This window comes from Saccopteryx leptura, chromosome 3 (genome assembly GCF_036850995.1).
Source record: "Saccopteryx leptura isolate mSacLep1 chromosome 3, mSacLep1_pri_phased_curated, whole genome shotgun sequence".
NCBI lineage: Eukaryota > Metazoa > Chordata > Mammalia > Chiroptera > Emballonuridae > Saccopteryx > Saccopteryx leptura.
The window spans coordinates 149,228,941-149,244,629 of record NC_089505.1 but is presented as its reverse complement, the minus strand read 5'-3'; positions in this window follow the sequence as shown (position 1 = coordinate 149,244,629).

Genomic DNA, 15,689 nt, shown 5'->3' with positions numbered 1-15,689 from the left:
TACAACACTTCTTAATATATATGCACCAAACCAGGGAGCACCAAAATATATAAGACAGCTACTAACTGATCTAAAAGTACAAATAAAAAAATATATAATCATAATTGGAGACCATAATACACAATTGATGGCTTTAGATGGTTCATCCAAACAGAAAATCAATAAAAAATATTAGCCTTGTATTAAACACTAGAACAAATGGACATAATAGACATCTACAGGATATTTGATCCCAAAACCTCAGAGTATACATTTTTCTCCAGTGTACATGGAACACTCTCAAGAATAGACCATACGCTGGGCCACAAAACTAACATCAACAAATTCAGAAAGATTGAAATTATACCAAGCATATTCTCTGACCATAAGCCTTTGAAACTAGAATTCAACTGCAAAAAAGAAGTAAACACAACCACAAAAATGTGGAAATTAAACAATATACTTCTAAAAAATGACTGGGTCAAAGAAAAAATAAAAGAAGAGATCAAAAGATATATGCAGACAGGCCCTGGCCGGTTGGCTCAGTGGTAGAGCGTGGGCCTGGTATGTGGAAGTCCCAGGCCAGGGCACACAGGAGAAGTGCCCATCTGCTTCTCCACCCTTCTCCCTCTCCTATCTCTCTATCTCCTGCTTCCCTTCCCGCAGCCAAGGCTCCATGGGAACAAAGTTGGCCCAGGTGCTGAGAATTGCTCCATGGCCTCTGCCTCAGGCGCTAGAATGGCTCTGGTCGCAGCAGAGCAACGCCCCAGATGGGCAGAGCATTGCCCCCTGGTGGGCAGGCCGGGTGAATCCCAGTAGAGTGCATGCAGGAGTCTGTCTCTCTGTTGCCCCCTTCTGATTCTCATTTAGGAAAATATATATAAAAAAGAGATATATGCAGGCAAACAAAAATGACAACACTACATATCATAATATCTGGGATGCAGGGAAGTTCATATAATTACAGGCTTATATGAAAAAAGAGAGGGAGCCCAAGTAAACAACCTAACATCACATCTTAAGGAACTAGAAAAAGAAGAACAAAAGCAACCCAAAACCATCAAAAGTAAGAAAATAATAAAAACTAGAGCATAAATAAATGAAATAGAGAACAGAAAAGCTATAGAAAAAATTAATACAACAAAGAGCTGGTTCCTTGAAAAGATCAACAAAATCGACAAACCCCTGGCAAGATTCACTAAGGAAAATGGAGAAAAGATTCATATAAATAAAATCCAAAATGAAAGAGAAGAAATTACCACAGATATCATAGATGTACAAAGGATTATTGCAAAATACTATGAAAAATTATGTCATCAAATTCAACAATCTAGAAGAAATGGATAAACTCCTAGAACAATACAATTTTCTTAGACTGAATGACAAAGAAGTAGACAGCCTACATAGACCGATAAGCAGGGAGGAAATAGAAACAACTATCAAAAACCTTCCCAAAAATAGAAGTCCAAGGTCAGATGGCTAGATCAGTGAATTCTACCAAACATTCAAAGAAGATTTGGTTCCTATACTTCTCAAAGTCTTCCAAAAAATTGAAGAAGAAGCAATACTTCCAAACACATTTTATGAGGCCAACATAACCCCCATACCAAAATGTGGCAATGACAACACACAAAAAGAAAACTACAGACCAAGATTCCTAATGAATACAGATGCAAAAATCCTAAACAAAATACTAGCAAATCGAATACAACACATTTAAAAAGTAATTCATCATGATCAAGTGGAATTCATCCCAGAAACACAAGCATGGTTCAACATAATTAAAACGATTAACGTAATACACCATATCAACAAAACAAAGAATAAAAACCATATGATCCTATCAATAGATGCAGAAAAGGAATTTGATAAAATACAACATCTTTTATGTTTAAAACACTCAACAAAATGGGTACAGAAGGAAAATACCTCAACATAATAAAGGCCATTTATGACATCATACTAAATAGTAAAAAACTGAAAACCTTTCCTCTAAAATCAGGAATAAGATAAGGTTGCCCACTCTCTCCACTCCTATTTAACATAGTGCTGGAAGTTCTAGCCGGAGCAATCAGACAAGAGAAAGAAATAAAAGGCATTTATATTGGAAAAGAAGAAGTAAAGGTTTCACTTTTTGCAGCTGATATGATACTATATATAGAAAACCCCAAAGACTCCACAGAAAGGCTATTAGAAATGATAAACCAATACAGTAAGGTTGCAGGACACAAAATTATTATACAGAAGTCTATTGCTTTCTTATATGCCAACAATGAAACTTCGAAAAAAGAATGCAAAAAAAAAAATAATCCCTTTTACAGTTGCATCAGAAAAAATAAAATACCACCTGACCAGGCAGTGGTGCAGTGGATAGAGTGTCAGACTGGGATGTGGAGGACTCAGGTTCGAGACCCCGAGGTCACCAGCTTGAGTACGGGCTCATCTGGTTTGAGCAAAGCTCACCAGCTTGGACCCAAGGTCACTGGCTTGAGCAAGGGGTTACTCAGTCTGTTGAAGGCCCACAGTCAAGGCACATATGAGAAAGCAATCAATGAACAACTAAGGTGTTGCAACGAAAAACTGAAAATTGATGCTTCTCATCTCTCTCCGTTCCTGTGTGTCTGTCCCTGTCTATCCCTCTCTCTGACTCTCTGTCTCTGTAAAAAAACAAAAACAAAAAAACCTAGGAATAAACATAACAAAGAATGAAAGGACCTATATACTGAAAATTACCAAGTGTTATTAAGGGAAACTGAAAAAAGGCAAAATGAAATGGGAAAATATGCCTTGTTTGTGGATAGGAAGAATAAATATAGTTAAAATGGCCATATTACCCAAAGCAATATACAGATTTAATGCAATTCCCATAAAAATTCCAATATCATTTTTAAAAGAAATAAAACAAAAAATCATCAGGTTTATATGGAACCATGGAAAACCTCAAACAACCAAAGTAATCCTAAGGAAAAAAAAAAAAACAAAGCTAGAGGCGTTACAGTACCTGACTTAAAACTATACTATAGAGCCACGATAATATAAACAGCTTGGTACTTGCAGAAAAATAGACACACAGACCAATGGAACAGAATAGAGAGCCTAGAAATAAAACCACAAAAACATGGTCAATTATCTTTGATAAAGGAGCCAAAACACACAATGGAGAAAAGAAAGCCTTTTCAATAAATGGTGTTGGGAAAATTGGAAAGCCACATGCAAAAGAATGAAACTTGACTACAGTTTGTCTCCTTGCACAAAAATTAATTCAAAATGAATCAAAGGCATAAATATTAGATCTGAAACAATAAATTACATAGAAGAAAATATAGGTACTAAATTCATGGACCTTGGCAGTAGAGAACATTTTATGAATTTGACCACAAAGGCAAGGGAAGTGAAGACAAAGATAAATGAATGGGACTATATCAAACTAAGAAGCTTCTGCACAGCAAAAAAACCTGTCAACAAAACAAGTAGAAGCCAACTAAATGGGAGATGATATTTTCAAACAACAGTTCAGATAAGGGGCTAGTATCCAAAATATATAAAGTACTTACAAAACTTAGCAACAAACAAGCAAACAATCCAATAAAAAAAATGGGAAGAGGACATGAACAGACACTTCTTCCAAGAAGAAATACAAATGGACAACAGATATATGAAAAAATGCTCATCTTCACTAGCTATTAGAGAAATACAAATCAAAACTACAATGAGATACCACCTCATACCTATTAGATTAGCTATTAATAACAAGACAGGTAATAACAAGTGCTGGAGAGGCTGTGGAGAAAAAGGAACCCTCTTTCACTGTTGATGGGAATGTAAATTAGTGCAACCATTATGGAAGAAAGTATGGTGGTTCATCAAAAAATTAAGAACTGCCATATGACCCAGCCATCCCTCTACTGGGTATATACCCCCAAAACTTGAAAACCTGGGTACATAAAGACACATGCACTCCCATGTTCATTGCAGCATTGTTCACAGTGGCCAAGACATGGAAACAACCAAAAAGCCCTTCAATACAGGACTGGATAAAGAAGATGTGGTATATAATATATAATGAAATACTACTCAGCCATAAGAAATGATGACATAGTATCATTTACAACAACATGGATGGACCTTGATATCATTATACTGAGTGAAATAAGTAAATCAGAAAAAGCTAAAAACGCTAAGATTCCATACATAGGTGGGACACAAAATTGAGACTCATGGAAATAGATCAAAGTGCAGGGGTTATCAGGTGGAGGGGAAGGGAAGAGAGGGAGGGGATGGGGGAAGGGTAGGGACTTAAAGAGAAACAAAATATGGGTGACAGAAGATGATTTGACTTTGGGTGATAGGTATACAACCTAATCTGCTGTCCAAATGATGTGGAGATGTTTTCTCTAAATCTATGTACTCTGGTTGATCATGTCACCCTGTTAAATTTAATTGTCTTAAAAAAAAAAAGAAAGAAAGAAAGAAAGAAACTACCTGTAAAGAAAAGCCTAGACTCAGATGGCCTGTAAATTCTACCAAATATTTAAAAAGAATTAATATCAATTCCTCACAAACTCTCCCAATAAAAACAAGAGAAGGAACATTTCCCATTTCCCAATTTAGTCTTTGAAGCAATACCCTGCCAAAACGAAGTACATTTTAAATAAAAAGGCATAAATAGGTTAAACAAAAGGTATGGACAAAGATATACCATGCTAACACTAGTAAAATGGTTATATTAATATCTAGTAGATTTCAGAGTAAAAAATATTACCAGGGATAGGAAAGTTTAATTCATAATAATAAATAGGCCAATTAATCAAGAGGTTGTAAACAATCAGGTTTACACATAATAAGATAACTTAAAAACACATGAAGCAAACTGAGACAACTATAAGGATAAATAGGGAAATGTCATTTAGAATCTATTATTGATAGAATACAGACAGAAAATCTACAAGAATATTATAGATTTAAATAACTAGCAACCAATGGACTGACATTTATCAAAGACTCCACTAAGCAACAGAAGCTTGAAAATGTTTTCAAGCACACACAGAATATTTACCAAGATATACCATAATTGGCCTATAAAACAAATGACAATAAATTTAAACAATCTAATTCATATAAAGCATGTTCTCCTACTATAATGGAATTAAATAAGAAATTAATAACAGAAAGATCTTAATCAAGATCCCAGCAGATTTTTTTTGTTATTTTGTAGAAATTGACAAGCTAATTTAGTAGCCATTTGGAAATATAAAAGACATAACAAACATCTTTGAAAAGAGAAAAACAACAATCAAAGGTGAAGGCTAACATTATTTGATTTAAAAAAGTGATTATAAAACTACAGTAATCAGGCCCTGGCCGGTTGGCTCAGTGGTAGAGCGTCGGCCTGGCGTGCAGAAGTCCTGGGTTCGATTCCCGGCAAGGGCACACAGGAGAAGCGCCCATCTGCTTCTCCACCCCTCCCCCTCTCCTTCCTCTCTGTCTCTCTCTTCCCTCCCGCAGCCAAGGCTCCATTGGAGCAAAGATGGCCCGGGCTCTGGGGATGGCTCCTTGGCCTCTGCCCCAGGCGCTGGAGTGGCTCTGGTGGCAACAGAGCAACGGCCTGGAGGGGCAGAGCATCGCCCCCTGGTGGGCAGAGCGTCGCCCCCGGTGGGCGTGCCGGGAGGATCCCTGTCCGGGCGCATGCGGGAGTCTGTCTGTCTCTCCCCGTTTCCAGCTTCAGAAAAATACAAAAAAAAAAAAAAAAAATACAGTAATCAAACAGCATTATATTGGATAAATTTAGACAAAAAGATCAATGGAACAGAATAAGAAGTCCATAAATAATAATAATATTAATAACCTACACTTACATGGACAGCTGACTTTTCACAAAAGTGGAAACTAGTAGAGAGGGGAAAGAATAACCTTTTCAATAATTAGTAGTGGAATAGTTGGCTATATATATCTGTGTGTGTGTGTGCAAGAGAATTTGAATACATACCTCGAATTATATACAAACATTAACTCAGAATGGATCACAGGCTTCAGTGTAAAGCTTTAAAATTTATAGAAGTAAATATATAAAAAATATTTTGTAATCTTATATTAGTTAAAGATTTTTTAAGGTATGACACTAAAAACAAAATCCATAAAAGAACAGATTGGTGATTTGGACTTAGTTTCTGACCTTCAAAAGAATGGGGAAAATAAGCCAAAGATTGGGAGAAAATATGTGCAAACTATTTCTCTAAAAAGGACTTGTATTCAGAATATGTTAAAAAAAAAACTCAAAATTCAACATTAAGAAAACAAACAATAATAACAAATGGGCAAAAGATTTGAACAGATACTTCATCAAAAAAGATATTTAGATGAAAAATGCTGAAAAAATTCTCAACATTTTTAGTCATTAGGGAAATGCAAATTAAAACTACAAAAAGCCCTGGCCGGTTGGCTCAGCGGTAGAGCGTCGGCCTAGCGTGCGGAGGACCCGGGTTCGATTCCCGGCCAGGGCACACAGGAGAAGCGCCCATTTGCTTCTCCACCCCTCCGCCGCGCTTTCCTCTCTGTCTCTCTCTTCCCCTCCCGCAGCCAAAGCTCCATTGGAGCAAAGATGGCCCGGGCACTGGGCATGGCTCTGTGGCCTCTGCCCCAAGTGCTAGAGTGGCTCTGGTCGCAACATGGCGACGCCCAGGATGGGCAGAGCATCGCCCCCTGGTGGGCAGAGCTTCGCCCCTGGTGGGCGTGCCGGGTGGATCCCCGTCGGGCGCATGCGGGAGTCTGTCTGACTGTCTCTCCCCGTTTCCAGCTTCAGAAAAATGAAAAAAAAAAAAAAAAAAAAAAAAAAAAAACTACAAAAAGTTTTGCCTGACCAAGGAGTGGCACAGTGGATAGAGCGTTAGACTGGGATCTGGAGGACCCAGGTTCAAAACCCTGAGGTTGCCAGCTTGAGCGTAGTCTCATCTGGTTTGAGCAAGGCTCACCAGCTTGAGCCCAAGGTCCTGGGCTTGAGCAAGGGGTCATTCAGTCTGCTGTAGCCCCCCCCACCCCACCCTCATCTCCCATCAAGGCGTATATGAGAAAGCAATCAATGAACAACTAAGGTGCCTCAACGAAGAATTGATACTTCTTATCTCTCTCCCTTCCCGTCTGTCTGTCCCTATCTGTCTCTCTCTTTGTCTCTGTCTCTGTCACAAAAAACAAACAAACAAAAAGAACAACTACAAATTTTGGTCACACACCTGTTACATTTCTACAATAAAAATGATTGACCATTTCAAGTAGTGGTGAAGAGATGGAACAACTGGAAATTTCCTGCACTGATGGTGAGAATGTGAAAGTGTTTTGGCAGACAGTTTGACAGTTTCCTTAAGAGTTAGAAATGTACTTACCATATTACCCAGTCATTCCACTCCTATATATCTTCCAAGAGAAATAAAAATATATGTCTGCAGAAAAGTTTTAAATGAATGTTCATAGAACTTTATTTTTAATTACCAAAAACTGAAGTCAGCCCAAGTGTCCATCAAAAAAAATGAATGAATAAACAAATTATGGTGTAGCCATATATTGGAACACTACTCAGCAGTAAAAAGGAATGAACTATTGTTACAGGCAACAACATGAATCAATCTCAAAAGTATGCTGAGTCAAAGAAGTCAGACAAAAGAAAGGAACATAGAGTATGATGTATTTAAATAATACTTTAGAAAATTCAAACTAATTCACAATGACAGAAAGTGTTTCCTTAGGGATGAGAGGGAGAGATTATAATTGTGCACAAGAAAACTTTTTGAGGTGATGTATATATTCAGTATTATGATTGATGATGGTATTATTTATACAAATGTCAAAACTTATCATATTGTATCATTTGATTGTGTGCAATTTATTGTATGTCAAACAATAAATCCATTTAAATATATGTGCACATTACAGTGTAGCCTATATGATACAAAAATTTTCATTTTGGTAAACCCGGAAAGCTACCTCAAAGAAACAGGCAGTCATCCCATTGAGCAGCAACAGATATAGATTTGCATTTCTGTTCTTTCTCACATGGGCAAGTCTATGTGGGTACTCCAAGGAGAGTAGCTGCACGAGTATAGGAATTTAACAATGAGTTATGATTGTAGAGCAGGGATTTTCAACTGTTAAAACATGCAATACCTGACTAGTCAGGGTCACTGACCTACCTCTTTTTATTAAATTGTCAAATAAAAAATGACAACAGGCAACACAAATAGCCGTCTGGTGGAAATTAGCCAAAATTATACCTATTTTTTTGTCAGATCAATAAAAAATATATTTTTTGGTGTGCTATAGAATTTTAGTAGTTAGTTTATGTGTACCATGAGATGAAAAGGTGAAAACCACTGTTCTAGAGCAATGCCTGCAAAATAACTAGTGTGAAATAAGCGCTACTATAAGTGTTACCGGTCAGTTCTAAAGACATCACTCTTATCAAGTGATTATCCATAAGACTTTTTTATAACATCATTCCAGAAAGTCTTTAAGAAGGAGAATGTGAAGGCTAGAATCACAATCCCCTCACTCCTTTCTCATACCAAAAAATAATTTTAAAAAACCCTTAAACAAACAAACAAAACCAATTCTGGTTTTTAAACTCAGTTTCTACTAGATCTTTTCCTGTACAGGAGCAGTCAGTGAGAAAATTATACAACCATACCCATGGATTTCCTTTTATTTTCCTTTAATTTTTTATGGATTTCCTTTTAAATTTACGTCCATAAGTCTCAAGTGGATATTTCCTAACAATGCAGAGTGCCTTGGTTAATGCACTTCCCCATCTTCCTTATGGACCATTTCATATCTTCTGTTTTTCTGGAACCTTCTGTTCTTACCTCTCCAACCTAATGATTTTACTTGAAATACCACTGAGAATCTGGAAGCAATCAGAAAAAAGTACATTTTCCCACCACCAAATCCATGAATCCACCCGTTTATGGACCGTGCACTCTGCCTCTCTTTCCTTCACAAAGTTCTCTGCGCCCATCTATGGAACCCTCCTCCTTGAATAAGGGATTCCTTTTTTCTGCCTCATATTTATTGATAGATATGGGAGGGACCCAGAGCTCAATCCTTGGCCAACTTCTCTATCTACACTTTTAACTCACACCTTCTTTTTGAGTAATCTTACCTAGTGCTATGGCTTTAAATACCATCAATATGTTGCTAACTCTAAAGTTTGATCTCTAACCTTGGCCTCTCCCTTGAATTAACTACATGTTACCTTCACTGACACCATTTAAGTTCAAGCCACCTTCATATATTTCCTGGACTGTTGTACTGGCCTTCTGCTTTCCTTCTTGCTACTCCCTTCTGTTCATTCTCTCTTCAATAGCCAAAGTAATATTTTTGAGGCTTAAATAAGATTACATTTGTTCTCTATTTTGAAATGACGCTATGGTTTTTCCTGCCATTAGACCAAAATCCAAATCAGCAACCTACAGCTTACAGGCCAAATTCAGCCTACCACTTGTCTTTGTAAATAAAATGTCGGAACACAGCCATGCTCATTTATTCATTTATTGTTTATGGCTGGTTCAGTGCTATCATGGCAGAATTGAATACTTGCAACAGAAACTGTATGTCCTGTGAAGCCTAAAATACTTGCCCCATCAAGAAAATATTTGCCAATCACTGATATATAACATCTTGAGAGGAGGGGAGGAGGGGAGAGAAAAAGAAAGAATAAAAAAACCCAATTTTTTGAAGTCCCAAGTTTGGTGAGATTACTTGAAGTCCAATTTAGAGAATTTTGAGGTCTTTTGGCTTCACTGGTAAATCTTTATGTGTGCCACAGGTTTTGTCTGTCATCTTAAAACTTTTTCAGCAAATTTGCTGATAGAATTTCTAAGTTTGTGGTTTTTGGCCAAGAACTCTGCCAATGGAATCAATGTATTTTTGAAAAACTGCCTGTGTAGATGTAATTAGAATACTGCTTATGTCTCAGGATGAAAATGTTTTTCATAAAAACAATTTTTGAATTCTTAAATAAATGAGAAAATAGCTATGTTACTCAAAATTCTGCATCTAAAGCAGTTTCTCAGAAACACATCTGCTCTTGCACATAGTTAAACACCAAATTGGTCTTTCATCCCCGATTGTACAGGTGATCTATGGCTAAGAAATATCTGTCAGGCTACTTAAAATCCTTCTTACTGTTTAGTTGATGCTTGTTGTAGATGCTTTGGGCTTGCAGAATCAAGAAAGGTGTTTAAGGCCCTGGCCAGTTTAGTTAGTGGATAGAGCAGGTGTCCCCAAACTACGGCCCTATGGCCCCCTGAGGCCATTTATCCAGCCCCTGCCGCACTTCCGGAAGGGGCACCTCTTTTATTGGTGGTCAGTGAGAGGAGCATAGTTCCCATTGAAATACTGGTCAGTTTGTTGATTTAAATTTACTTGTTCTTTATTTTAAATATTGTATTTGTTCCCATTTTGTTTTTTTACTTTAAAATAAGATATGTGCAGTGTGCATAGGGATTTGTTCACAGTTTTTTTTTTATAGTTCAGTCCTCCAACAGTCTGAGGGACAGTGAACTGGCTCCCTGTGTAAAAAGTTTGGGGACCCCTGGGATAGAGCATCAGTCTGGTATGCAAACATCCTGAGTTTAATTCCTGGTCAGGGTACATACAAGAAGTGACCATCTGTTTCTCTCCCCCTTTCTTTTCTCCTTTACTCTCTTCTCCCCTTCAGCAGCCAGTGGCTTCATTGGGCTGAGTGTCAGCCTTACTCACTGTACTCAGTTGGTTCAAACATTGGCCCCAGATGGGGATTGCTGGATGGATTCTGGTCAGGGTGCATGTGGGAGTCTGTCTTTCTATCATTGCTCCTCTCACTTAAAAAAAAGTTTTTAAAATGAGGGTATATATAAAGGAAAGAGGAAGAAATCAACACAGGATTTCTCCAGCAATAGAGAGCATTCCTTTCTTCATGTAATATTTTTAAGCTATAAAACATCCAAAATTATGTTGCTGTGTTTCTAAATTTTATTAAAATGCCAAACTGCCAACTGCTAATATTGATTGCCAAATAAATAATCAACCTGCACAGGGTATGGTACATAGTAAGTACAGAAGCATATTTGTTGAACAAATATAACACAAAACAAAAAGTTTTCTTTTTCCTTGTTTGTTTTTAGGAATAATTTGTGGTAAAATACACATACAGTTTACCATCTTAACTATTTTTAAGTGTACAGTTAAATAGTGTTAAGTATGCTTATGTTGTTGTGAAACAGATCCTTAGAACTCTTTCATCTTGCAAATCTGAAACGCTGTACTCATTAAACAAAACCCCCAAACTCCCTCTAACCTGCCTCTTGAAACCACGATTTGACTTTCTGGTTCTATAAATTGGATTCTTTTAGATACCTCATAGAATTGAAACCATCCACTATTTGTCTTTTTGTGCCTGGCTTATATCACTTAGAATAATGTCCTCAAGGTCATCCATGCTGTAGTAGGTGACAGGAGTCCCTCTTTTGTGTATCTGAATAATGTTCCATTATACAGAGAGACCACATTTGTTCATTTGTTTATCCAGTCATCCATCAATCAACATTTGATTGCTTCTACCTCTTGGCTAATGTGAATAGTGCAGCTATGAGCATGGGTGTGCACATAACTTTTTTTTTTTTTTTTACAGAGACAGAGCGAGAGCCAGAGAGAGGAATAGACAGGGACAGACAGACAGGGATGGAAAGAGATAAGAAGCATCAATCATCAGTTTTTCATTGTGACACCTTAGTTGTTCATTGATTGCTTTCTCATATGTGCCTTGACCATGGGGCTACAGCAGACAGAGTAACCCCTTGCTCAAGCCAGTGACCTTGGGTCCAAGCTGGTGAGCTGTGCTCATACCAGATGAGCCCGCATTCAAGCTGGTGACCTCAGGGTCTCAAACCTGGGTCCTCCGCATCCCAGTCTGACGCTCTATCCACTGCGCCACTGCCTGGTCAGGCAGTGTGCACACACCTTTTTGAGATTCTAGTTTCAACTCTTTTGGACATAGAGGTGGGATTGGTAGATCATAGGGTAATTCTATTTTTAATTTCAACAAAAAGTTTGTTTTAACTTAATAGATTTAAAGTTTATTTTCATACCTGTGTGGTCTTTTTCTCGGTTTGGTTCAGTGAAGGCTATGAGAGTAGAGAAGGTACAAATAGTTTTATGGTCAGTAGGAGAATGAGCTCACAGCATGAACATAGTAAGATTATACCAAAAATGCTAGGTAGGGTTGATGCCCTGATTTAGGTCAGCGATAAGAAATTTTTCATGATAGTAATAGGGTGGATGTTGTGATTACAATTACCACCTGCTACTACACTATAATATAGATCGACTTTTGAATGATAGCTGGGACATTTTATAGAGGAAAGAAGTCTGTACCACTATAAACCATCAAACGTCGAGTTCCTAACTTGAAGCACTTTCTCTGGGACATGCTTCTCACTATTTGGTCATAACGAACAACATGGCCCTGCTCAGAACTACCAATTGAAGAGGAGTGAGGGAGGCAGCAGGAGTTCAGGCTCTGAGGTTGTTATCCAGTGTAGCTTCCTGAAGTTTCTTTTTTAAAGTTCAAAGTTATTAAAGTACTTCCTCAGCAGGGGCTCTACTCCTCATGCTTTGTTCTGCAGGGGTGATTACCATCAACACTGACAGGAACTCTGCATTTGACTCCAGAAGTAAGCACTAGCAACTGAAACAGCACGAGTTAGTGGTCTGCATCTAAATGTTCTGCCAGGTTTTCAAGGGAGAGAGAATTCCCTGGGCGTTAGAAAAACACTTACATCCTTCCCTTGCTTCTGCAGTTACTTCTATTTTTCCAGAATTTAAAAATGCATAAAAAGTAAGATGCTGCTTTATAAAACAATGACAATCATTTAAGTGTTTATTATGTGTGAGGTGCAGTATGCTGAGTGTTTTTAGGTATTTACTTTATATGTTGCATCTTTACATTTTCTCACTGCAGCCTTTGAGGTGTTAGTCATGTTTATTTCATGGATGTGCAAACTGAGAATGGAGAGGATCAGTAGTTTCCAAACGCTTCGCAGAGGTTCTCAACACTGAACTAAGGACTAGGGAAGCAAATATGGAGGGGATTGCTTTCAGGGTTTCATCTGAAAAAAAATCAATCCATGTCTGTTACCATAGAAAAAGAAAGTTATAATATTATGTAGAGGAATGCAGGCCAGACCCACTTCTCAGATCTCATCTAAAAAAAAAAAAAAGTGTGTCTCTGATACCAGTGGCAGGGTGTTCAGCACTGTAGGCCCAAACTGAGCATTTTCAGGCCTGAGAAGCAAGTGTAGATGCAGGCCGACGGACCGTACATCTAAATATTTAAGTCAAGCTATTGAACTGTTCAATAATATACATACTGTCTTCTGATCTTTGTAAATATACTTTCGTAATGGCCTGTAAGGCTGGCATTGAGTTGAAAATTCTGACTCCTTAGAGTTCCATGGTGGACTGTGGCAGAGTAGAAAAAGCCACTAACTAACATGAGAATATTTTATATTTTTAACGTTATTATTATTATTTTTTATTAAAGATTTGTCTGCGAGCCAGGTGCAGCCATTAAATGAGCCACAGGTTCCCAACCCCTACACTAGCTTGTGGCCTGGCTCCTTCCCTCCCACCCCGCTCTGTCCCACTCTGCCAAGGGCCTAACACAAATGTGTGTGGGTACCTCACCACAAGCCGCATTCACACTCCGCATGCCCCACATTCGGTCATCCTTTAGCTATGCAGTTGGCTTGGAGGGACATGTGTTGATAGTCTGGCTTGCTCCTGGAAATGTAGACATCTACCCCGACAGTGGAAGTAGGGGTAGGGGTTTTGACAGGGAATCCCAGAATCCTACATGGAAAATCTAGAAGAGGCTGAGTGACAATCCTCTTGGGTCTTGGAAGAAACCTCACCCAGGATCCTCACTGAGAAGGAGAGTGGCCAGGGGAAGGCCAACTCAAAGTCCCCTAAAGTAGGGACACAACGAAGGAGTCTAGGGGGTCAATTTGACTACTGGCTTAATAGAAAAATTAGAAAATCAATAGAGAAGTTGAACATTTTCTAGATTCCACAGATTCTGGACTCTTCTTTCCAATACATTTTCCTCATATAGCCTTCACCATCTCAGTCAATGATAGCACCATCCACATGCAGTTACCCAGGCCAAAAACCTTGAAGTTGTTCTTGTTTTCTGTCTTTCATTCATAAGTCACATCCAAGCTCTCAGAGCAAATCTTGTCAACACTATCTCCAAAAGTTATCCAGAATTTAACTACTCTTCATCACCACTAATGTTACAGAGTGATCCAAACCACCATCCCCTCTCCCCGGGATTAACTAGTCTCTGTGTTTCCTGTTCCATACCTAGTCTATTCAAAACAGGACTTTGGCACTTGCTCCCTTCTCTCTGCCTAAAATTCTCTAGTACAAATATTCTTTCAAATACCATTTTCTCGAAGAAGCCTTTCTGTTTGCAACATCTGAAACTGCCACCTTCCTAATAGGCTCAATATTTTTTCCCTTTGTAATTATTATTCCCTTTGCACTTATTACCTTATGACATAAATATGTGTATATTTTGCTTATTTTGCTTATTTTATTTCTGTCTACCTTTCTAATACAAGCTCATAAGAGCAGGAACTGTTTGTGTATTATATATTTTTAAATTTATTTTTCAAGAAACTACTATTTATTTTTAGTGTTTTTTTGTGACAGAGACAGTGAGAGAGAGAGAGAGAGACAGACAGGGACAGACAGGAAGGGAGAGAGATGAGAAGCATCAATTTTTTGTTGCAGCTCCTTAGTTGTTCATTGATTGTTTTTTCATATGTTGCTTGACCAGTGGGCTACAGCAGAGCGAGTGACCCCCTTGTTCAAGCCAGCGACCACAGGGTCATGTCTATGATCCCATGCTCAAGCCAGCAACCCCTCACTCGAGCTGGTGAGCTCACACTCAAGTTGGAGACCTTGGGGTTTCGAATCTTTGAACCTGGGTCCTCTGCATCCCAGTCCGATGTTCGCAGGTGTCCCCAAACTATGGCCCGCGGGCTGCATGCAGCCCCCTGAGTCCATTTATCCGCCCCCCACCCCGCCACACTTCCGGAAGGGGCACCTCTTTCATTGGTGGTCAGTGAGAGGAGCACTGTATGTGGCGGCCCTCCAACTGTCTGAGGGAGAGTGAATTGGCCCCCTGTGTAAAAAGTTTGGGGACCCCTGCTCTATCCATGGCGCCACCGCCTGGTCAGGCTTTTATTTTATTTTTTAATTTAATTTATTGGGGTATAGGTTTAAATGTGCAACTCAATAAAACATAATTTGCACACTGCATTTTGTGCTCATGGCTCCAATCAAAGTCTCTTTCATCCTCATCTTTCCTCCTTTTGCCCTCCTACAACTAGCCCCCACCCACCATCACCTTTGACCATCATCACACTGCTGTTTGTATCTGTGTGTGTGTATAAATATACACAGACACTTTGTTTTTTGCTTAATTCCTTTCCCTTCTTTTATCATCCAATTCCCCAATACCCCTCCTCTCTGACAGTTGTCAATCTGTTCCATGTGTCCATGTCTCTATTTCTATTTTGTTCATCAGTTTAATTTGTTCATTAGATTCCACATATAAGTGAGATCATATGGTGCTTGTCTTTCTCTGATTGGCTTATTTCACTTCACATAATAATCCC